The 21,283-nt window shown below is 51.2% G+C and overlaps 1 protein-coding gene across 3 annotated transcripts in view; it reads left to right on the forward strand.

The window, feature by feature from the left end:
- Positions 1 to 21,283, forward strand: part of GLI2 (GLI family zinc finger 2) — a 263,236-nt gene that overhangs the window by 150,143 nt on the left and 91,810 nt on the right. The gene's annotated exons all lie outside the window — the stretch shown is intronic.

Consider the following 21,283-nt stretch of genomic DNA (forward strand, 5'->3'; position numbering starts at 1 on the left):
GGGGGGAGTACAGTGGGGAGAAGACAGGGGAGGACAGTGGGAGGAGGACAGTGGGGGGAGGGGAGGTGGGGGAAGTGGGGAGAAGGTAGGTGGGAGGAGGACAGTGGGGAGAAGACAGTGGGGGGAGGACAGTGGGGAGAGGACAGTGGTGAGGAAGACAGTGAGGGGAGGGCACGTGGGGGGAGGACAGTGGGGAGAAGGCAGTCAGGGGAGGACAGAGTGGGGAGGATTGTGGGAGGAGGACAGTGGAGGGAGGGGAGGTGGGGAAAGTGGGGAGAAGGTAGGTGGGGGGAGGACAGTGGAGAGAGGACAGTGTGGGAGGACAGTGGTGGGGACAGAGAGGGCAAGGACAGGTGGGAGAGAGGGCACGTGGGAAGCAGGGCAGGTGGAGCTGGTGGCATCATGAACTTGTGGAATAGCAAAGTGAGTTGGGGTTCTGAATGTCAGCCCAGCAACCAAAGATAGCTGGCAACGAATGGTCCAGGTCCTTTGGGATGGAATGTCACAGGCGACCACTAAGACCCTGTAGGTTCATTCCAGAATACACTATCCAGGTCCAGGGTACAGGGGCTGTAACTTGCAGATCAAACAATTCACCCCACTTCAGGAGTTGTACTTGGCTGTGAGTTTGCATCTGGTCTCTGGACCCATGCGGCTGCCTACAGTGAACTTGACCTTTCAGGGCTCTGGCTTCTTGAAGGAGGGAGTACCGGGAGCCACATCCTCCTTCCAGGAGGCCAGGTCACATGGACAATGTGAGGGAAGGCAGCCAGGGCATGAGGCCTTGGGCTGGGTCTCCAGGGCAGCTCGCCACAGGGAAGGAGCGAAGGTGGCGAAGGATCAGCTGGGAGATGCTGCTTGGGCTGGAGGGTACCCGGCTGCAGGATGTGATCAGTGCTCCTCACTTCATGGCCTCAGTTTGCCCACCTGTGAAATGTAGGTGTGTGTTGCTGGAGTCCCTCCAAAGCTCTGTGAATTTGTGGTACACAGATGGAGGGAAGGTTAAGCTTGGGAGAGGGTGGTGGCGTCAGCTGCAATGCAGAACGGACGAGCACTGGTGGCAGGCCTGGCTGGGCTGTCTTTGAGCGCGGGTGTCTGGGCCCACCCTCCTCTGTTGGCTGGTCTGACCCTCTTGGATGTGGGGATCTGACTGCCATCCAGGACGTCCCCTCTGGGTCCTGCTGGCATTACTCCAGAACCACTTCGTCTTCCTTGCCCTCCAGGGCTGCGATAGCTGGTTTGGTCTCACATCTGGTCTTAAATGGATCTTTGTTTTTCTTCTCCTTTTTTCTATCTTAAAATCAGGTTTATGAAGGTGTAAATTGCATATAGTAAAATGCACCCTTTTGAGGCATACAGTTCTGTTAATTTTAACAAATGTGTACAGTTGCGTAACCATCACAACCAAGATACGGAACAGTTCCCTCTCCCCAGAGCGGGCATCCTGTCCCTTCATAGCCGCTCTCCCACCCTCCTACCCCCCACAGCCCCTGGCACACTGTTTTCTGTCCTATAATTTTGCCTTTTCCTGAATATCATGTAAATGGCATCATAAAGTATGTTTAGCTGGGGCTTTTGAGTGAGAAGTAACAGGTTCCTTCAGTCCTGACAAGGGGTTTAGCCTTTTGTTTGCACCTTTTCTCATGAAAAGGTCTGTGCTTTTATCAAGCCTAGAAGATAACCTTGGCTGGGCTGGTGGCTCACACCTGTAATCCCAGCATATTGGGAGGTGAAGGTGAGCAGATCCCTTGAGCCCAGGAGTTTGAGACCAGCCTGGGCAACATGGCAAAACCCCATCTCTATTAAAAAAAAAAAAAATAGTCGAGCATGGTGTCATGTGCCTGTAGTCCCAGCCACTTGGAAGGCTGAAGTGGGAGGATCACTTGAGGCCAAGAGGTCGAGGCTGCAGTTAACTAAGATCACACCACTGCACTTCAGCCCAGGTGACAGAGCGAAACCTTGTCTCGAAAGATTAAAACAAACAAACAAAAAAACCACAAAAACCTTGAGGAAGACAGCCTCACTGTAAAGGAAGCTCTGGTGTGTGCAGGTATTTGTAGAGCATTGACCCCGTAAGTCCCTGCGGCAGTCTCATGCAGGTAGTTATTATTGTAATCCTGTTTAACAGATGAGGAAACCGAGGCTCAGAGAAGTGGAGTCATTCACTGGTCACACAGCTCAGATCTGAGCCCACTTCTGGATGACAGTCCTCACTATTCTGTGTGGTTCTTCGGCTGAGTCTTGGATGAGGGATACTTACAGTGACAGGTAGCCTCTGGCCCCTGGTGGTGGGGGTAGGGAGTGGGAGAGTTGGGGAGGTAGAAGGAAGCCCCTAGATCCAGGCCTCTAGCCCCTTTCTCTACCAGGGACTCCCTTCCAAGGAAAACTGTTTGTGCTCCAGATCCCCCCAGCAGAGGAGTGTGTGGAGGCCTGATTTTGGGGAGTGGGGATTTGCACCCTTCTGCAGGCCACCCCTGTGTTCCTGCTCGTACTTTTGCATAGCCACCACCTGAAGTTAGGACAGCCGCAGTCCTGGGGGAGACTTCAGGGGCCAGGGGCAGCTCAGTGCTGGGCTCACAACCACAGAGCACCAGCTTTCCTGACCTAAGTCACACTTTGCCAGGCCACACCATAAAGGGGAGAGCGCACCCGCCCTTGGGGAGCAGGAGCCAGGGTCTGTGAGACCCAGGCGTGGGCTGCAGGGAGAGTGAGGTCGTCCGCACAGATGGTGGAGTGGACAGAGAGGCCAGCAGAGGCTGCACGCCCACGTGCGGGCCAAGGGGAGAGCGTAGGTAAAGGACAGTATTGCAGTCTTGGGACCAAGTGCCACTAAACCTTATGGGTAATGGGTTTTTCATCCCCTGGGTAATAGGAGACACCAAAAAATGAGGACATTACTTAGTGAGTCCCTCACCTCCCTGGCCCCATTCAGCAGACTCGGAGGAAGGACATTGCCCAGCATTGAGCCGTGTGTGGATTTAATGGGGTTTCCAGCTAAACCTTCCATCAAATTTACGGCTGTGCCTGTCTCCTGACCTTCCCCCTCACACATTCTTTTCGGAAATGAAGCTGTGTGCAGGCTGTGAGGTGTCACTTCCCCCACGTTGGAGATATACAGCTTGAGCCCGGGTTGAGATGGTGGATTTAATCAGGCTGGGTCCCTGCAGTTCACCCGCCCTAAGCTGAGTGACATTAGGGCAGCCGTTGGAGTCCAGCTAGAGTGGGCAGCACGGAGCCAGCAAGTGTTTGTCCTGCCAGCCACAGGCCTCTGCCCAACCTTGCCTCGACTCCTTGCTGGGAGAGTGGCGGGTGGGGGCCTAACATCTGCTCACCACCTGGGCCGGAAGGTGGGGGCCTTCATGTCATCTTCTGCCACAGCCCCCACCTCCCACCATTGCTGCCATGGCGGGAGCATCATCACCCGGCCTCCTCCTGCTTTCCCCACTGTCCTAACGGCTGGGCTGCTCCTGGCTCCCTCTCCATTCATTTCTGGCCTTCTGTCTTGGAAGTGTTCAGAGTCTTTGCTGAATCCCCCCACCCCAACCTCACTGCCCCTCCAGAGCTTATTGCCTTTCAAATCCAGCTCAAATGTCACAACCTCCAGGAGGCTTTCCCCGATCTCATCACCCCCAGGGAAAAGATCTCCCTTCTGCACCTCATGCAGACCGGGTCCTAGAGGGCGAGCCTTTCTCTGTATTCCGGTTGTTGCTGGGCCTGGCCCATGGAAGACACCCAGTAAGTAGACACTGTCATTGTCACAGGGCCATGTTGTCAGATGCCTGCTCCAGAGAGTGAAGCTGCAGCTACATTGCCAAGCTCACTGGGCTTTGTAAATGGCCCCTCAACCTCAAAAGCAGCAGCTGTAGTCTCACAGCTGGCCTCTGGGGAGGCTGCCCTCCGAGGGTGGCTCCCCTGAGCCCTGCCACCCCAGCCTCGGAAACGCCAACGAGGCCTTTCCACCCATCCCTTCTGGGGCAGCATGTGGTTTCATGGCCCTTCCCTGACTGATCCCGTGTTTATCTCACCGACTGCCTCAGAGGGCTTGGGGCTGGGGGCGGGGCAGCCATAGCAACGGGCAGTGCCCAGTGCTCACTTGGGCACACAGGGCCCTTGAGGCAGCTGCTGGCAGCAGGAGGTGTCTAGCAGGTGGGCAGAGTGACTCAGGCTGGAGGCCACGGAGAGGATTGAAAATGAAATCACCTCTGCTCTCTGGAAGCCGAGGCCTCTGTACTTGGAGTTGGAGGATGACAGACACAGGAGGCGGGAGAATCGCTAGCACCAAACTCCACTCTACCTGGTCATGTGTGGGAGCGGGGCCTCACGTATGAGACCCTGTCATTCACATTCAAGTGACCATTATTATCACACAGGGCTGGCTAAAGCCATACTTCTGTCACTCTTTGACTCTAAGAAAATGAACTCAGTAAACTCCATTTACTGAGTACCTGTTATATGCCAGATCATTTTACACACGTTAGCATGCCATCCTCATACCGGCCTCATTTTTCCAAAGTGTGTGTGTTGTGTGTTTTGGTTTTGGGGGGCTTTTTTGAGACAGGGTCTTGCTGTTTGCCCAGGCTGGAGTGCAGTGTCATTGATCATGACTCACTGCAGCCTTGTCCTGCTGGGCTTAAGCAATCCTCCCACCTCAACCACTGGAGTAGTTGGGACCACAGGCACGTACCACCACACTTAGCTAAGTTTTTAAATTTTTTGTAGAGATGAGGTCTCCTTATTTTGCTCAGGCTGGTCTCAAATTCCTGGACTCAAGTGATACTCCCACCTCGGCCTCCCTAAGTCCTGGGATTACAGGCATGAACCACTGGGCACAGCCCCAGAGTGTTTATGAAGGGGAGTGACAGGGTCAGCCCTGTGCTCCAGAGAGCTCATACTAGCCTTCCTGAGGGGCGTGAGAGGGTGAGGCAGAGGTGGAAAGGCCAGGAGCCTGCTTCGGTAGCTGCTGAGACAGACAGGAAATGAAGGGGCCTGCAGTGGGACCGCAGTAGCCTGCATGCTGGTCCCAAGCCGCACCTGGCGGGTGGACCCAGGGCCTCAAGGAACCCCGGATGTTGCTGCCTGGGTGGATGGCTGTGCCCTTGCTGAGGCAGGAGGCCCTGCCCAGGAGCAAGCACAAGGTGCTGGGAGAAGATGCCACGCTCTTTGTCAGGCGAGGCACATCCAAGATGCCCGGGGCTCCCACAAGGGCTGGACAGAGAGATCCAGGGTTCAGAAGAGAGATCCGGGCCCAGGACGCAGATGCAGAAACACATGGTGAAAACACACATCCAACACACCCACGTTTTGCCTCCGTAGGTGCCAGCGACACTGTGGGAAGATGCCTGGCTTCCCAGGCACACCTCAGAAGCTGGCCCCCGATCAATGCATGTGGTCCTTGAAAGCAGATGGCCAGATGCCCTGCCTGAAAACTCCCACATGGCAAGTGGTAGATGTCATAAGCCACAGAGCACCCCCCGCCCACAAGATCCCCCAGCCGGCCTGTGGGAGGGAACATCCCATTCTGGTGCTTTTGATCTCTTCCTGCAAATACGCAGCTCAGGCGACCTGGGAATATTCCCCCACAGTGAACCTGAATTGATGCTCACCAAATTAGATCAATTCCAGCCAGAGCCTGTGATTATCACCCTCTCACTGTGCTCTTTTCCTTGCTGGGCTGCGTGTTGGATTTCCAAAAGGCTTGTAATCAACACCAGAGAGAGCTATGTATAGTCTGCTCCCCGTGCTGGCGAAGCCCGGGAAGGCCACTGTTTGAGGTTAGGCTTGAGTCAACTTGTACCATGTACTTGGGAGCCATTCAAAAGAGGCGGTGCACACACAAATCATGATGGGGCTAATCAGAAGTTTGGGTATTTAGTGGGATATGTACACAGCAATCATTGTTGGAAGCGCCCTTCTCCCACAGAGGCCATTATCCCGGAGCGGGGTGCTGTTTGCCTGGTTTTGTCCGGGCCACAATTTGCATTCACTTGATGGATTGTCAGGGTCGGGGGTCTCCTCCTTGGGAAACAGTGGAGTGGCTGCTCAGCACACTCTTAAGAGGAAGGGGAGCGCTAATACCAGCGTTTGCCCAGGTCCTTGAGAGGGCCCAGGGATCCTGACGCAGTGCTAGATCAATATGACAGGCGCTAAGAAGCTTGGGACATGCATTCACAAACCCCTTTTATTGCTCCACTCCAAGCCAGGGAGAGGGGAGCCGCGGCTTGGGCGCAGCTAGCAGGACCTGGCCGGCAGGCTCTTGTTTGTTTTGCCGGCTGGGGTGGCCTGCAGTTCAGTTCAAGTTTGCCAAAGTGATTTGGAGTGGCCTTCCCCAGCTGAGGCTTGCGTGGGCCCTCTTAAGCCCTGCTCTGTCACCTGCCTTCTTTCTGTCTGGCTGGATACTGAAAAGAAACCTCCAGAGGGAGAAGGGAGTCGGAGAGGGGTGGAAGGGAGGCCTGTTTTGCCCACCGGGGCAAGGGCAGCTGTTTCTCTGGGGGTAAACACTCTTAGTTGCCAAAATGCCCTGCAGTTTAGTGGTGTTGCTTTCTCGTTTGGCAAGGCGAGAGGTGTTTGTTTTATTTTTGGTATTTTCCTGGGACAGCTGTGACACCTGTTGACTCCATGAGTTCTCTCAATGGGACATGGTGGCTGAGCATTAGGAGCAAAGCCCGAGGGTTCCGAATTCTCTCCTTTTAAACAGCACTGCCATCACTTTTATCTTCTTAATTTTCATGGTTTTTTTTCTTTTTTTTTTTTTTTTTTTCCCCAGACAGGAGAGACCCTGTGCAGTGTAGTTCAGGGGAGGGTGGGCACCAGTGAGAGACACACAGGCCATCAGGGCCGTGTTCCCTGACAAGCCCGGGGTTTGGTGTCGACAGGGCCTGCTAGGTTGTATGTGGTTTGGGTGTGGTGGGTGGGGAGACTGTTGAGTTTTTTTTATTGCTACCAGTATTCAGAGCAATCAGGGATTTTATTTTCTTTCTTCGGTCAGAAACGTGAGGAAAGCTGACTAGCATGGACGATGCTGGGTTTTCTCTAATGGGCCACCTATTCAGGGTTGCTGCTTACAGGTTCCAGTTCTGGGTTAGGACTCACGGCTAGCGTTGGCAGACATCTCAATAGCAAGTCTTTTTTCCTGGAGAACCCAACACTGCAAAGGCTTGTCAGTTAGTGGTGGCTTAGTGTTTCTAGTTCTCCATGTTGATGGCTAAAATTGAGACAGTTGAGTTGTCCCCAAGACGGGACCAAGTCTTTCCTTTTCCCTGGGGATGGGGAGGGTAGAGTGAAGGGTTCTTCCCACAGTGTCGCTGGCACCTACGGAGGCAAAACGTGGGTGTGTTGGATGTGTGTTTTCACCAGGCTAGACGGCCGTGAGGACTCTGTCCAGAAGGGGCCCCTCCGGCAAGGGTGATGGGTCAGGCGCTACAGGACACCGGAGAAACAGAATGCATCTTTTATCTGGTCCTCCGAAAGAAGGAAGTGCGGTGGCCATAGTCTCATCTTTTAGCCCTTTTCTGCCTGTGTCTCAGAAAAGGCTTGAAAGGGCTGGAAGTTCTGCGGGTGATGTTAGCCTGCTGAGATGCTCGAGGAAACTCAAGTGGCTCTTTCTTTGTATCACGTCTTCCCTGTCAACTCATACCCCACCTTGAACCAGCCCTCCGAAGATGGTTGCAAGAGACACACCTTGGGCGGTAAAGGTGGAGAAAGAATGCTTTCCAGCTCAGACAGTGAGCTCCTCCACCAAGGAAGGATGAGAAATCACAGCCGTCAGGATCCCGGGCCAGGCACAGGACTCTTAGACTTGACACCATAAGCATGATTCATAAAAGGAATGATTGACGCATTGGACCTCACCAAAATAAAAAAAATTGCTCTTCAAAAGACCCTGTTGAGAGGGTGAAGAGTCAGGCTGCAGAATGGGAGAAAATATTTGCAAACCTCATACCTAACAAGGGACTAGTACATAGAATATGTACTCAAAACTCAACAGTAAAAAAGAATGCATAGAAAATCGGCAAAAAACAAGAAGAGACCTTTCACAAAAGAAGGTTATATAAATGGCCAATAAGCTCATGAAAAGGTGTTCAACTTCACTAGCCATTAGGGAAATGCTAATTTCAACTGAGCGAGGTATTATACACACATCAGAATGGTTAAAAGAAAAAAAAAATGGTAGCGAGAATACAGAGAAACAGGAGCACTCACACATTGCCAGTGGGAACGTAAGATGGTACAGTCTCTCTAGAAAGCAGTCTGGAAGCTTCTTATAAAGGTAAACATACTGCAAAAGACCCAACAGTTACATCCTCGGGCATTTATGCCAAAGAAGTGAAAATTTATATTCACACAAAAGCCTATACACAAATATTTATAACAGCTTTATTTGTGATATCCCCAAACTGGAAACAGCCCAGATGTCCTTCCGTGGTCGAGTGGTTAGACAAACTGTGGCACATTCATACCATGGAATACTACTCAGCAGTGAAAAGGCACAAACCACATCTGTGTACCAATTTGCTGATGCAGGTACCAATTTGGCTGAATCTTCAGGGAATTATGCTGAGTGCAAAAGCCAATCCCAAAAGGTTACAGACTATATGGTTCCATTTATGTAAGATGTTTGATGTGATGAAATTTTAGAAACAAAGAACAGATCAATGGTTTCCAGGATTTAATGATAGTAGGGGTGAGGGAGAGGAGGGCAGCAGAAGGGTCCTCATCATGACAGAACTGTTCAGTATCCTGACTGAGGTGGTAGATATTGAATCTGTACCTTTAACGAAATTGCATAAAACTAAATGCACACACATTCACATACATACATGCATGCAAGTAAAACTGAGGAAATTAGAACAAGGCAGATGGATTGTATCCCTGTCAGTATCTTGATTCTGATATTGCACTGTAGTTTTGCAAGACATGATTGGGGAAATCTAGGTAAATCATACAAAGGATCTTTTCCTGTTACTTCTTACAGCTGCATTTGAATCTCAAATTAACTCAGACTAAACTAGGTAATTAACATATGTAGTGTGAGTTAAGTCACGTGTCTCCACTAGCTTGTCCTCAAGTAAGCAAGCGTGCTGTTTCCCAAGGGGCTGGGCCTCCTTTGGGACATCTGTGCTTACCTGGAGGCTGGCGGGCTATAGAGAGGTGGGGGCATGGGTCCCCCCCAAAGCTCGGCTTCATGAAGCTGGTACCCAGGTAGTGGGGAGGAGAGAGGATGCATGTCCTCCACTTCTCCTGTAGTCATTTTCACCTCTTGGAGTTAATGCGTCTTGGGGATGGCTTCTCCTAATGCCTTCCCAGGATCCTGTTCATTTGTTCATTCATTCATTCATCAGTCCATTTGTCAGCAGGAATTTCTCAAGGACCCACTGGGCACCAGACATGGAGCCCACAGAAATGAAAAGATGGACCCTCGGCATCAGGGAGCTGATGGCTGGCGGGGAACAGGCAGTGGCTTGAATGCCACACAGGAAGGTGCTATGGGAGAGTAGCAGGCACCCCTTACCCAGGAGTGGGTGCACCAGGTGGGGGGTCCGGTGGAGAAAGAGGAAATCAGGGAGCCTTGCTGGAGGTGGTGGTGCTTGTGTTGCCTGTTGAACAAGTGGGCGTAGGCAGAGAAGGAATTTCTTGAGAGGCAGTGTCGCCTAGTGGTTAAGAGTTGGCTGCCTGGGTTTGAATTTGGTCTCTGTTTAACTTGTCTCCTTCAGTTTCCTTTTCTGTGAAATGAGGGCAAGAAGGGACCTACCTTATAGGGATCGTAATGTGCGTCAAACCAGTTCACATTTTTCAGGACCTGGCCCATGGTGAGTGCTGGGTAAGTGTTTGATACATTAAATAACACAAATAGATGAAGGGGCGTACAGAGTGTGATTGAAGCCTGGGCTATGCTGGGAGAAGTCAGAGCTGGAGCACAGGCTGCGAAGGGAATGGGGAGCAGCAAAGGGCAGGGCCTGGCTTTCCCCTGGACGCTCGTGGGCGCCTCTCCTCTGGGGAGCTGGCTATGCTCCTGGCTCCGGCAGAGTGGAGGGCACCACACGTGCTTTCTTTATAGGGGAAGGCACTGTTCCCTTCTCTTCCTTACTTGCCCTTTCCATGCACCCTGACCCCACTGAAAAAGCAGCAGAGAGGGGCTTTGCACACCAGGCCATCCTCGTTTGCTCAGTCCAGATACCTGGGAGATTGTGAGAAGCTGGATGCAGCTTCCTAGACCAGCGACCCCTCTTTCCACTGCACTCCAGGTGTAACCAATGCCAGCCTTCACTGAGCAGTGGGTGAAGGTCCCTTCCCATCCCACCCCACCTTGCACCTTGTGACCTCCTGCTTGGCTCTGCGGATTGTGGTCACCGCCTTGGACTACTTAACCCCAGCACTTTGGACAAAGCTTGACGTCTGAACAGGCACTCATTAAAAGCATTGTCCCATTGTCCGGCCCCCATCCACTTCTCTCCCCAGTCAGCCAGGGAAGGGAAGATTTGGTCTCTTTGCTCACGTGACAGAGATGTCCCCACCTTCTTTTTGACCTGTTGAAGGTTCTTCTGGGTCACAAGGGAGATGTTTGTTTCACGAGAGGTTTCTGCAGGTTGTGGCCCTGAGACCCCTGCTCTGGGAGGGCTGAGGTCTGGGCTGAGGAACCACATGGTCCATTCGGTGGTGGATGTGGAGTTGGAAGGCCTTGTGGAACCTTGGGCAGGGCACAGGCCTCTGTTTGCCCCTTGGGAAAGTGGGTGCATAAATCATGCTCTCTGCATAAATCCTCTCCCAGCTAGCAAGGGGCTGCAGAGGGGAGAGTTCTGGTGCTGGTCTGGTACCAGCTTGGATGGTTAGTGTTTGCAGCAGGAGCCATCATGCCCTGGCCCTCCTGCTGCCACCTCCTGACCACTTTAGTGGATTCTGCGCCTGCGTATTTGTGCCTGAGGGGCTTTCTCTTGCTGCTGCCCTGGTGGCAGTTCAGGGTGCCAGGAAATTAACACTGATAATCAATAACCCTACTTAACAAATGTCTATGGCAGAACTGGTGTGTAAATACCCCAGCTCCCTCACCCCTCAGCTGGGTCTACTCTGGTTCTCAGAAGTTCCGTGTGGAGCTCAGCTGCCCTTGCTCAGAGTGGTAGGGGGTGTGCCGTTGTCCCTGATTTGCCACTTTTGGTCACTTGTCCCTGAGTAGTATCTCTTTCTGATGTCCTCAGATGCCCTGTCATCTCCAAAATAAACTACTTGCACTCACATCCTTGTCTCAGGTTCTGCTCCTAAGGGACCCAAACCTGATGGGGTTGATGCCACTTTTATGATAGATGCTGTGTATTTGAAGTCAGGCAGGATAGACCACCGCTAACCCGAGGAGTGACCGCCAGTGTGAAATGCGGGCCATGACCCCTGCCTGGCAGAGCTCCTGCCCCCAGCATGCATAGCTATGAGTTATTTGGCTAAGGTGTCTTGCCACAGCTGTCTGAAATATCTCAGCAGCTCAGCCTGTCCTCCGTAGTTTGGGAGGAAGGCTGAATGGTCAGGAATAGCTGGGGCTTCTATTTCTTATTTCCTATTTTAGTTTTTGACCTTGTTGTGGGATGACGTCGGGGGAGAAGGGTGGGCTCAAGGTGAATAACCAGACCCAGCCCCTGAAGGGAGAGTTCTTTTCAAACCCTGGTGGCCCCTGCCCCCACCCCGGCGTCCCCTCCCCCACCTGGGGTATGTGTGTGGCTCTGGCACAATTAAGATTCTTGCTGGGTGCCCCCAGCCCCCGCTGGCCCCGCTGCTGAGCCTGTCTTGAAGGATCTTCTGAGAACGGGCTCCTTTTCTGGGAGCATTTATAAGAGATTTCTCATGGCTCAGTTCCCCTATAGAAAACCAGGAATTGTAAGTCTTATGTAGCTCAAGAAAGAAAGTGAAGGGAGTGAGTCGGAGCCGGCCAAGAATGAGTGAACAGGGTTGGTGGCAGTGTCTCGGGAAGAATTACCAAAAAAGAAGTGAAAGGAAAAAAGAAGAAAGAAAAAAAGGGAAAAAGAAAAGCAAAACCAAGTTCCCCCCAACCCCCGACAAGACATAAAAAAGAGAAACTTTTAGCAAACTAAGGTGGACAGAGGGCCTCTGAACTCCCTGGCAAAGCAGTTGGGCGAGGAAGCGAGGAAGTGGATGGTTTTCTGGGTCTTCGAGTGCATTCTGCCTCCTTAGTCCAGGCCTTTGTGGACCTGGTCTGGGGGAATATTTAGCAAAGCTGTTTATTTTGCATAAACCCGAGTAATGACCCAGCCTGAGGGGAGGGAATTGTGTGGGGCTGACAGCAGTGTGATTTAAGGGGGAGCCACCTGACCCCTGCCCCTCCCAACGTCCCCTGCAGAATAAACTCGCTTTCTTCCCAGCCCGCTGCATGTTAATCACTGCCCAAGGCTGAGGCCCGAGAGGCCTATTGTGGGGACAGTCGGGTCCTCTTGGGGCTTTGTGGCAGCTCCAGCTGAGTTCCTTTCTCTCCGCTGCTAGCTCTGACTTGCCGGAAAGGCCCCAGTCTCACCCTGGAGCTCAGCTTGCTTTCCTGGTTCTTCCCAAGTGATTGTCCATCTCTCAGATCTGTGCACTTTTTGAAAGCAAAACTCATTAGTATATTTTTTAAATGTGTTTTTGTGACAGATGTCCCTTAGAAAGGACACCCCTTAGAAAGGATAGCTGCCTGGGGCCCGCATGGCTGCGCTGACTCAGGCTGGGTTTCAGCTGTGCCTCTGGGGGACTTTAGCCTTGAGTATACGCAGCCTGGGAGTCTCCAGTGCTCAGAGTGCATACTCTGTTCCCTTCTGAGCATTCTGTTCACTTCCCGCTCTCTTTCTGGAGCGCCAGCGTGGGATCAGTTCTTACTACCAGGGGTGGGGTTAATCTGTGTCTTGTGTCCTTGAGGACCATAAATGAGGACATGCATTAATCCTGGATGGGGGTACCAGTGATTTCAAGCTGCCCCGCCCCCACATAAATCCCCCCACTTTCCTTTTACCTCTTTCCTCCAGTATGGTTTTCTTTCTTTTTTCTTTTTTTCTTTTTTTGAGATAGAGTTTTGCCCTTGTCGCCCAGGCTGGAGTGCAGTGGCGCGATCATGGCTCACTGCAACCTCCACCTTCCAGTTTCAAGCGATTCTCCTGCCTCAGCCTCCTGAGTAGCTGGGACTACAGACGCCTGCCACCATGCCCGGCTAATTTTTGTATTTTTAGTAGAGACGGGGTTTCACCATGTTGGCCAGGCTGGTCTTGAACTCCTGACCTCATGATCTGCCCGTCTCGGCTTCCCAAAGTGCTGGGATTACAGACATGAGCCACTGTGCCCGGCCCAGTATGATTTTCTTTCTAGTGCCTCAGTGGGTGCCTCCTTGAGGACTTGGCCGATGGGGAGGGAAGGGGCTCCCTGGAGGGGGCTTGGGCCACCAGGCAGTGGACACTGCATGGACCTCAGCCACCCAAGCAGGCTGGCCTGGCTTCCCTCTGTTTCAGCCTTTCCAGCGTCTTTGCAGCCAGCAGTTCTCTCCCTGGAAACTGGGGGGGAAAAGACGACAACAACAGAACTAAACGTGTGAACTTGGCCGAGCAGAAAAGTTTTGCTTGGAGGTGGCGCTGAGGAACTGATGGAAGGGACGGTCCTTTGTCAGAAGGGGCGGAAGGGGAAGTGAAGTAGTCTCTCCTTAGAATTGGGGCGAATTGTTATGAATAAGAAATACATACTTCTCAGGGCTGGACGCAGTGCCTCACACCTGTAATCCCAGCACTTTGGGACGCCAAGGCAGGCAAATCACCTGAGGTCAGGAGTTCGAGACCAACCTGGCCAACATGGTGAAACCCCGTCTCTGCTAAAAATACAAAAAGTAGCCAGGTTTGGTGGAGGCTGCCTGTCATCCCAGCTGCTTGGGAGGCTGAGGCAGGAGAATCGCTTGAACCTGGGAGGTGAAGACTACAGTGAACCGAGATTGCGACACTGCACTCCAGCCTGGGTGACAGAGCAAGACTCCGTCTCAAAACAAAACAAAACATACTTCTCAGTAAGTTTCCCTGGGAGGGCGGGCCTCAGGGAAGCTAGTGGGCCTGGGAACCCAGAGACACTGCTTCTGGTCACGGGTCTCCCCTCGTCTTGTAATCCCTCCCTTGCCTCTTCTTAAAAGGCAGGATTTGAGCCCACTGTGGTTGCTATGGTTTTCCAACCAACACCTTGATATTTGCAAAGGACTCTGAAGTCATTAGAGCTGTTTCTTGCTCATCACCTCCTGGTGAGACAGATGCAACTCTCCCCTCCCATTTTATGGGTGAGGAAACTGAGATTGGAGAAGGCAAACAAGGGCCAGGGTGCCCTGGAGCTGTGTGAAGGTTCTAGGGTTGTGGTTCATCAAGCCAAGAGTTAGAACTGTCATAGTTTTCCTGTCCCTCTGTGTCCCTGAGTGATCTTGGGCAGATTGGTTCTCACCCGCCTTGTTGGTCTGTGGATCTCATAGCATTAGCTGTGGCTCAGATTTCTCCCTCCCTTCTTTCCCCCACCCTCTCTCTGCCCCACACCGAGGTCAGCCTGAAGGCAGCCCCTAGCCCCACCCCAGGCCTAGTGGGAGACTCAGACACATCAGGGGTGTGGGTAGGCGAGGGTCATGACCCCAGAAGGCTGTCTGGGGTCCAGAGGGAGCCCAGAGGGTCCCTGTCTTCCCTGCCTGAGGCAGGGTGGGATCCGGCATGTCTCAGAGATATGAGTATTAGCCAGGCCCACCAAGTTGGGGTGGAGGGGTATTGACAGTAATAAGGAGGTGGTTTCTGTTCTGAAGGGTGAAACTCTGAAGGCCCTAGTGCTGGTGTCAAGGTAACAGCAGTAAAAGTTTTAGCACCACCACCAATTGGCATTTCGTTTTGAAGGTGGTAGTGTCAACAGGTCTCTACCACAGCTTGCTTTGAAAAACACACACACACACATACACACACATACCCCACACACACCCACACACCCACCCCACCCCCACACATACACACATACACATAAACACACACACCCCATACACACCCACCCCTACACACACACATACACACATACACATAAACACACACACCCCATACACACCCACCCCCTACACACACACATACACACAGCCTTCTTCTGAGGCCTTAGCCCTTTTTCTCAAGGAATCCCCAGCTTGGGCATTAATCCCTCAAGAGTCACCAACAGTTAACTCTTGAGAACCTCGTTTATTCATTTTCACCCTATGTAGTTCTAGAGGCAGCCTCCAAAAATGCATAGTGTGTAATAGGGCTGAACAAAAAGTGGAGGAGATCAGGATAAAGAAAAAAAGGGGATGGTGAAATAGAAATTAACAAGTTGAAGTTGAGGCCAGTGCTTTCCTGGGGGCAGGGGAGGAAGTCTCCACCTCTGTCCCAGGTGGCCTGTGTGAGGGAGAGGGGCTGGGGGAAGAGACTCCTGCAGTGCTCCCCATGGGGCTGCCTGCACACACATGCCTCTCCCCAGCACCGCCTCCACTGACACGCTCCAGCCACTGCGCCGTCTCCGTCACAAATGTGGCCAGGGCTCCTGATCTTGTCTGGCTCAGCCTCGGAAGTAGCAAATGCCCCGTGTTGACTTCCTGTTAGGGGAACGAGAGTTCTATCCTGTGGGTCCTACATCTCGGAAACAGCATGGGCCCCTGCTCCCTCGTTCTGCCCAGAGTTGTCAGAGATTCAGAGAATCATCTCTCAGTTTTGCTTAAGAGCCTGAACACTACCACTTTCCTACTAAAGGCTAAAAAGAAATTTGGAAGCAATAAAGGTGATCACAGTAGAGACAGTTCTCCACTGATAGTGGCTCAATTTTGCTGTGTGCTTACTGGGGCATGGCAAGTTGAGGAGTATCTGTGTTACTTTGTAAGGAGGGCAAAGATTTGTGGGCACAGGGTTTTTGGAGGCCAGGGGATTGATTCTGTTGGGTTTCTAGTCTCTTCTGGATGACATCACCAATCTGAAATCCCTTTCCTGTGTCATAACAAAGGACACTTTATGTTATTTTCTCAGATACTCACATTTTCACCACTCTATTCTAGAAAAAAATACCCATTTAGGCCTTGCCATTAACATGTGTGATCTCAGAAAAGGCCTGAAGATCTCTTAGAGACTCAGTTTCCCTTTCTGTACAATGAGTGGGTTTGACTGATACTCACGTTGAGCTGATATCTTTTATCCTGTATTTATATAACATGGTCACCTCTTTAAGGTGTTAACATTTTGTGAGACTTTTCTCACCTAGTCTCATGATGTCATCCAATAACTCTACCCCATGAAGGGAGATTTTATTTCTCATTAGACATCAGGGTCATATTCAGCAAGACTCGTCTTGGTACTGACCCTTGGGAACTCTGCCTTTCTGCTCTCTACCATTCAGAGGAGTGGATGCACTGTGATTTTCCTAATGAGGACCGCTTCACCTGTCCTCTTTTCTTGCTGCTGTTGTGTGGAGCGGTTCCCATCCACCCGCTACTCCCTCCAAATTAGGGTAAAAATACAAGGGCATAAGGCACTGATATAGATTTACACACACACACATGCACACACACGCACACACACAGAGCACACGCACGCACACACGCGCACACGCACACACACGCATGCGCACACACGCACGCACACACGCACACGTGCACGCACACACGCACACACATGCACGCACACACAGGCACACACACACGCACATACACACGCACGCACACACGTGCACACATGGCGCGCACGCACACACACGCGCACACACACACACACACACGGTTGTCAGAAGGAAAATCATCCCAGTCCTGTGAGTTTGGGATTACATTTTCCCCAGACATTTGCCGTGTTTGCAGAGAGAAATAAATATCTCTGTAAACATGTGTTGTATTTACAGTGAAAATAAATATCTAAATAAATATTAAGCTTCTAAAATTGGAGCACTCGCAGAAGGAAATGCAAATGGATGTGAGGGAGGGCTGCCTCACTTGGGGCGTGCGTGCCTGGATTCGCACTGAACTGGGGTGCGTTTGTCTCTCCAGCTCGGAGTGCAGAACCATGCTTCAGGGAGGGAAAATGAACATTTATGGAGCATCCACTGTGGGCTCGTCGCTTTACATAGAGAGCTTCATGTTATCACCACCCGGCCCTGGGTGGCAAGGCGTGTCTGTGTTACTTTGTAAGGAGGGCAAAGATTGTGGGCACAGGGTTTTCGGAGGCCAGGGGATTCTCTTGATTTCTAGTCTCCTCCGGATGACATCACCAACCTGAAATCCCTTACTTGTGTCATAACAAAGGACACTGTTATGTTATTTTCTTAGACAGAGAAAATAGATGAGGAAACTGCAGCTCAGAGAGGTGAAGTGACTTGTCCAAAATGACAGTTACCAGTTGGGGTAGTTGGCTGTTGTTCTCACCCAGAATGAAAGAACAGGTTATGGAACAAATCTCTACATGGCTGCTTGTGCTAACATTTTTCTAAACCCAGGACCAGGGTGAGAAAAGCCAAGAGCTGTGGCAATTGTCAGCACGTGGCACCTCCAGATACAGAGAGAAACGAAAGGGTCTGCGGTGAAGAGAGTCCTTTTTCCTCTACTCCCTCCGGGAGGGCCTGGCTGCTCACGCATTTATGCCTCTCTCCAAACACTGGGGCCTTCACTGGAAACTCCTCTGAAGGACAGCAAGCCTCCTGCACCCCGCCAGGACAGCTCTTTCCTGGAGATCAATCTGCAGAGAGCAGGCTCATTGTGAGCCAGGCTGCAGCTGGGCCTCATCTGTGCATTTGTGTTTTACAAGCAGGCGTCTTGGTGGGAGATGGGTTTTACAGATCCCTGTAATATAGAGGCAAACACTTGAGGATGGGCGGGAGAGCACGTTTCTCACTTTAGGGGTTTGCTTCCAGGGCTTCCTTTTTTGGAAGTATATTCTTTCTCTCTCATACACACTTGTGTGTACACACACAGATACACACACACACACACAGACACACACACACACGTGCGCACACATTCCACCCCGCAGCCTGTTCCTCAGGCTGCAGCTTCCCCAAGGAAGGTGAGTGCCCAGAGCCTGCTCCTAGCTGAGCCTGCGGAAGGCCATCAGCCAATCTTGTCTGGGTCGAAAAGGTCTCATTGGCTGCGTGCTGCAACTTGCAGTGAACTGAGGGTGATTGTGGGAGTCATAGCAGCATCTCAGAAGGCCCTGTTCAGCCCTGCCTGGGACCTGTATGTGATGGGGCTCAGTCTCACCTCTGCAGAGTAGGAATGGCAGTGCCTATCTTCCTCTTTCTTGTGGCTACTCTGAGGGTTAAGTGAGGTCATCGCTGATATCAATATGCTTTAGAAATGAGGTTTGCACAGAGAGTACAAAGGCAGGCTGTTTTGCTTACTGGTGTCCAAGCCAGGTGTGGACCTGCAGTAAAATGCAAATGACCCTGCATGTGGACAGGGGCCATTGTGACAGTGAGCTTTGTTAGGATTGCTGCATCACCCAGAAGCCTGTTACTGCTGAGCCCCAACTCCAGCTTCTGATTCTAAGGGCCTGGGAGAGGCGGAGGATTTATGTCTCTAGCAGGCTCCCAGGACGTGCAGAGGCTGTCCGACCGGGGGTCACACTAGGAACTGCTGGGGAAAATTTGCTTTACTTTGAGTTCTGAGGCAGGCGAGGCGAAAGAGGCAGAATCTCCTGGGGGTGGGAAGTAGTTACAAAATGAGGCCCCAGCTTGTTTGCAGCCCCCATTGCCTCTCGAATGGTGGATATCCTGGCTGCCTTCCTCTTTTCCCTTCCGACTCTTTCTTGTTCCTTTTTTAATGGAATATATCCCTTAAACCAGTGTATCCCAAACTTCAGTGTGCAAAAGAATCAGCCCAGGATCCTGCTAAAATGCCAGCTTCTGAATCCACAGGTCCAGGGTGGGGCCTGGGAGTCTTCATTTTAAACACACACCAGGGGATGGCCACTGCTGCAGCTGCTGAGGAGCGAGGACCAAAACAGGCAGTTTCCAAAGAGTAAAGTCACTTCTGTTTTGCAAACTCAAATGGCATTTTCTCCATGAAGTTCTCATTACCTGGCTTGGTGACCTTGTGCATAGGATCTGAGAACTCGCTGCCTCAGTTTCCCCTCTGCACCCTAGCGATGTTAACCCTTGGCCCCGTGAGGGTTGTGTGAAAGAAACAAGATGAGGGGACAACACCCAGTTCTTTGTAGGCTCTAGATAAACATTATTTGCTGTCTTCCTCTGTCTTTTACTTTCACAGTCCCTGGGTAAAAATAGCCAAGGGATGTGCGTGGAGACAGACATTGTATCCAAAAAGCCCGGGTCAGTGATGTTGAGCAGTTTGCTTAGGATGGTAGAGGCGGCTCTGGAGGCGGCCCTACGTCTGCTGACTTCCATGTTCAGGTTCAGAGTTGTGGGTTCAGATTTCAGAATGCCGATCCATCAGAGAATCTATCTGGTCACTCACTTTCCTTTGCAGTTTTCAAGAATGTGATCCTTTTTAAGTAAAGAGGGAGAACAGAGCCCTCTTGGCTGGCGGGTGCGGGTGTAAATCTTCGCTTTGGGGTTTTTACCAGGGTAAATTCTTTCTCACACACCCACATACTTACCCTCGCCCCCACTTGCATAGGTAAACAGCTTTTAAATGTATATTTTCTTTCAAAATAAAGCCACTTAAGCTTTACCAAAATGCACCACTGACATGGAATTCACATTTGGCAAACCCCTGCCATCCGTGTTTTACTGAGTGCGGACTATTGTAAATTAGGGGAAGTCACCGTGTGTGTGTTTTTTCCTTCCAGACGGTTATGGAAGCAGAGCTGGTCCTAAGTAAAAGATAAATTATGGCGGGATCTAAAGAGGCATCATTTAAAAAGTGTCAGGATACAATTGGGTTCTTAAAAACCATGCAGAGCTGCTAAATTCACATGAAAATTGAGTGGAGCCGGATTGCCTGGGGTGACAGCGTCCTTGGCATTGATTTACCCCATCTGTTTGGCCGGCCCGTATGACTTGAGGCCTCTGGTGGAGAGGCGGCTTCCGCTGGGCCGGTGCTGCTCCGTGGCCTCTGCAGGTCTTCCTGGCCCCAGCCGCCAGCGAAGCCACTGGGGAGCATGAACAGGTCCAGGGGTCTTCATAGACCACTAGGAGAAAGATACCAATGTAAGGCAACATCCACAGAGGGCACATCCTGGGTTTCTTATTATTTGTGATAGAATCCTTGCAATATCATCTTAAAGACTGATTCTGGACCGAATCTAACCACTTCCCCCGTGTTGAGCTTTTAGATTAAATTACCTACAGTTGTTTGGTATTAGAAGTTCTACTGTGATTAAAATCTCTGTTCCAACGCTGTTTACCACTTAGGAGGGAAAATGAGTCCCCAAGCCTGGGCTTCTTTAGGCTCCCAGGGAGAAATGAATTTTGTTGCCTTGATGGATCGGGGAGATCAGGTGGAGCTCTCAAGTATTTTTGTAAGTTGGAGTAGATTAAGGAGGTGAGATTACTGACAAAGAATAACTGTTTCCAGCAAGGTTCTTCACAATACTCTTTTCAGCATTGGATATTCTCATAAAAATGTACTTGTAATTTTTTAGGTAGAAAATCATATTATTTAATTTGCAGGAAATTCAGATTTTTTTTGCCTTTTTTTTTTAGTAAAGAAAAGATGGTTGTGGAGACTCAATTTGGTAGTAGCATGCTGGAGCCGGCTCACACCAGCTAGCACCAGCTTGTGAGAGCTGGTTCTATGCATCTCTCCCGACTGTATGCTCAGTGTCTTCTCCTTGGTACGTTGAAATCAGCCACAGTGAGAGCATTTACACCACGGAAATTGGCACATGCTACAAGCATTGCCACCCCCACCCCAAACCCTTGCCCCACTGCTTCCCCCAAAAGCTGGGTGTTAACATTTGTCAGCACACGACTGCAGCCATTTAACAACTGGCTCTAGAGGACTTGCTGGGAGAACACACAAAAATAAGAAAAGCCTAGGGTCCAGTGAGAGAAGAAGCAATGGTGGTTAATATTATAATAATTGACACTCTGTGGCCAAGGGCTGTATCTTTGTAGCACTCATTGGGTGTAGTAGGAGGGGAAACAGTCCCTTCAAGGTTTGAGTATTTCAGGAAGGCTTTGCAGGAGAATTAGAGCTCAAGCCAGATTCCCCAGAGTGTGCAAAATAGGAGGGAAGGGGGAGTGAAGGCTGGAGGCATGGTGTGCTCATGGGAGTATCAGGAGGCACTCATTCCTCGTTGTAGATGATGGCTAAAATAAAAATTCCAGCTGGTGCTGTGAACCTGAGCTTTGACATTAG

Source organism: Rhinopithecus bieti, unplaced genomic scaffold, assembly GCF_001698545.2.
Source record: "Rhinopithecus bieti isolate Rb0 unplaced genomic scaffold, ASM169854v2 scaffold_19969, whole genome shotgun sequence".
NCBI lineage: Eukaryota > Metazoa > Chordata > Mammalia > Primates > Cercopithecidae > Rhinopithecus > Rhinopithecus bieti.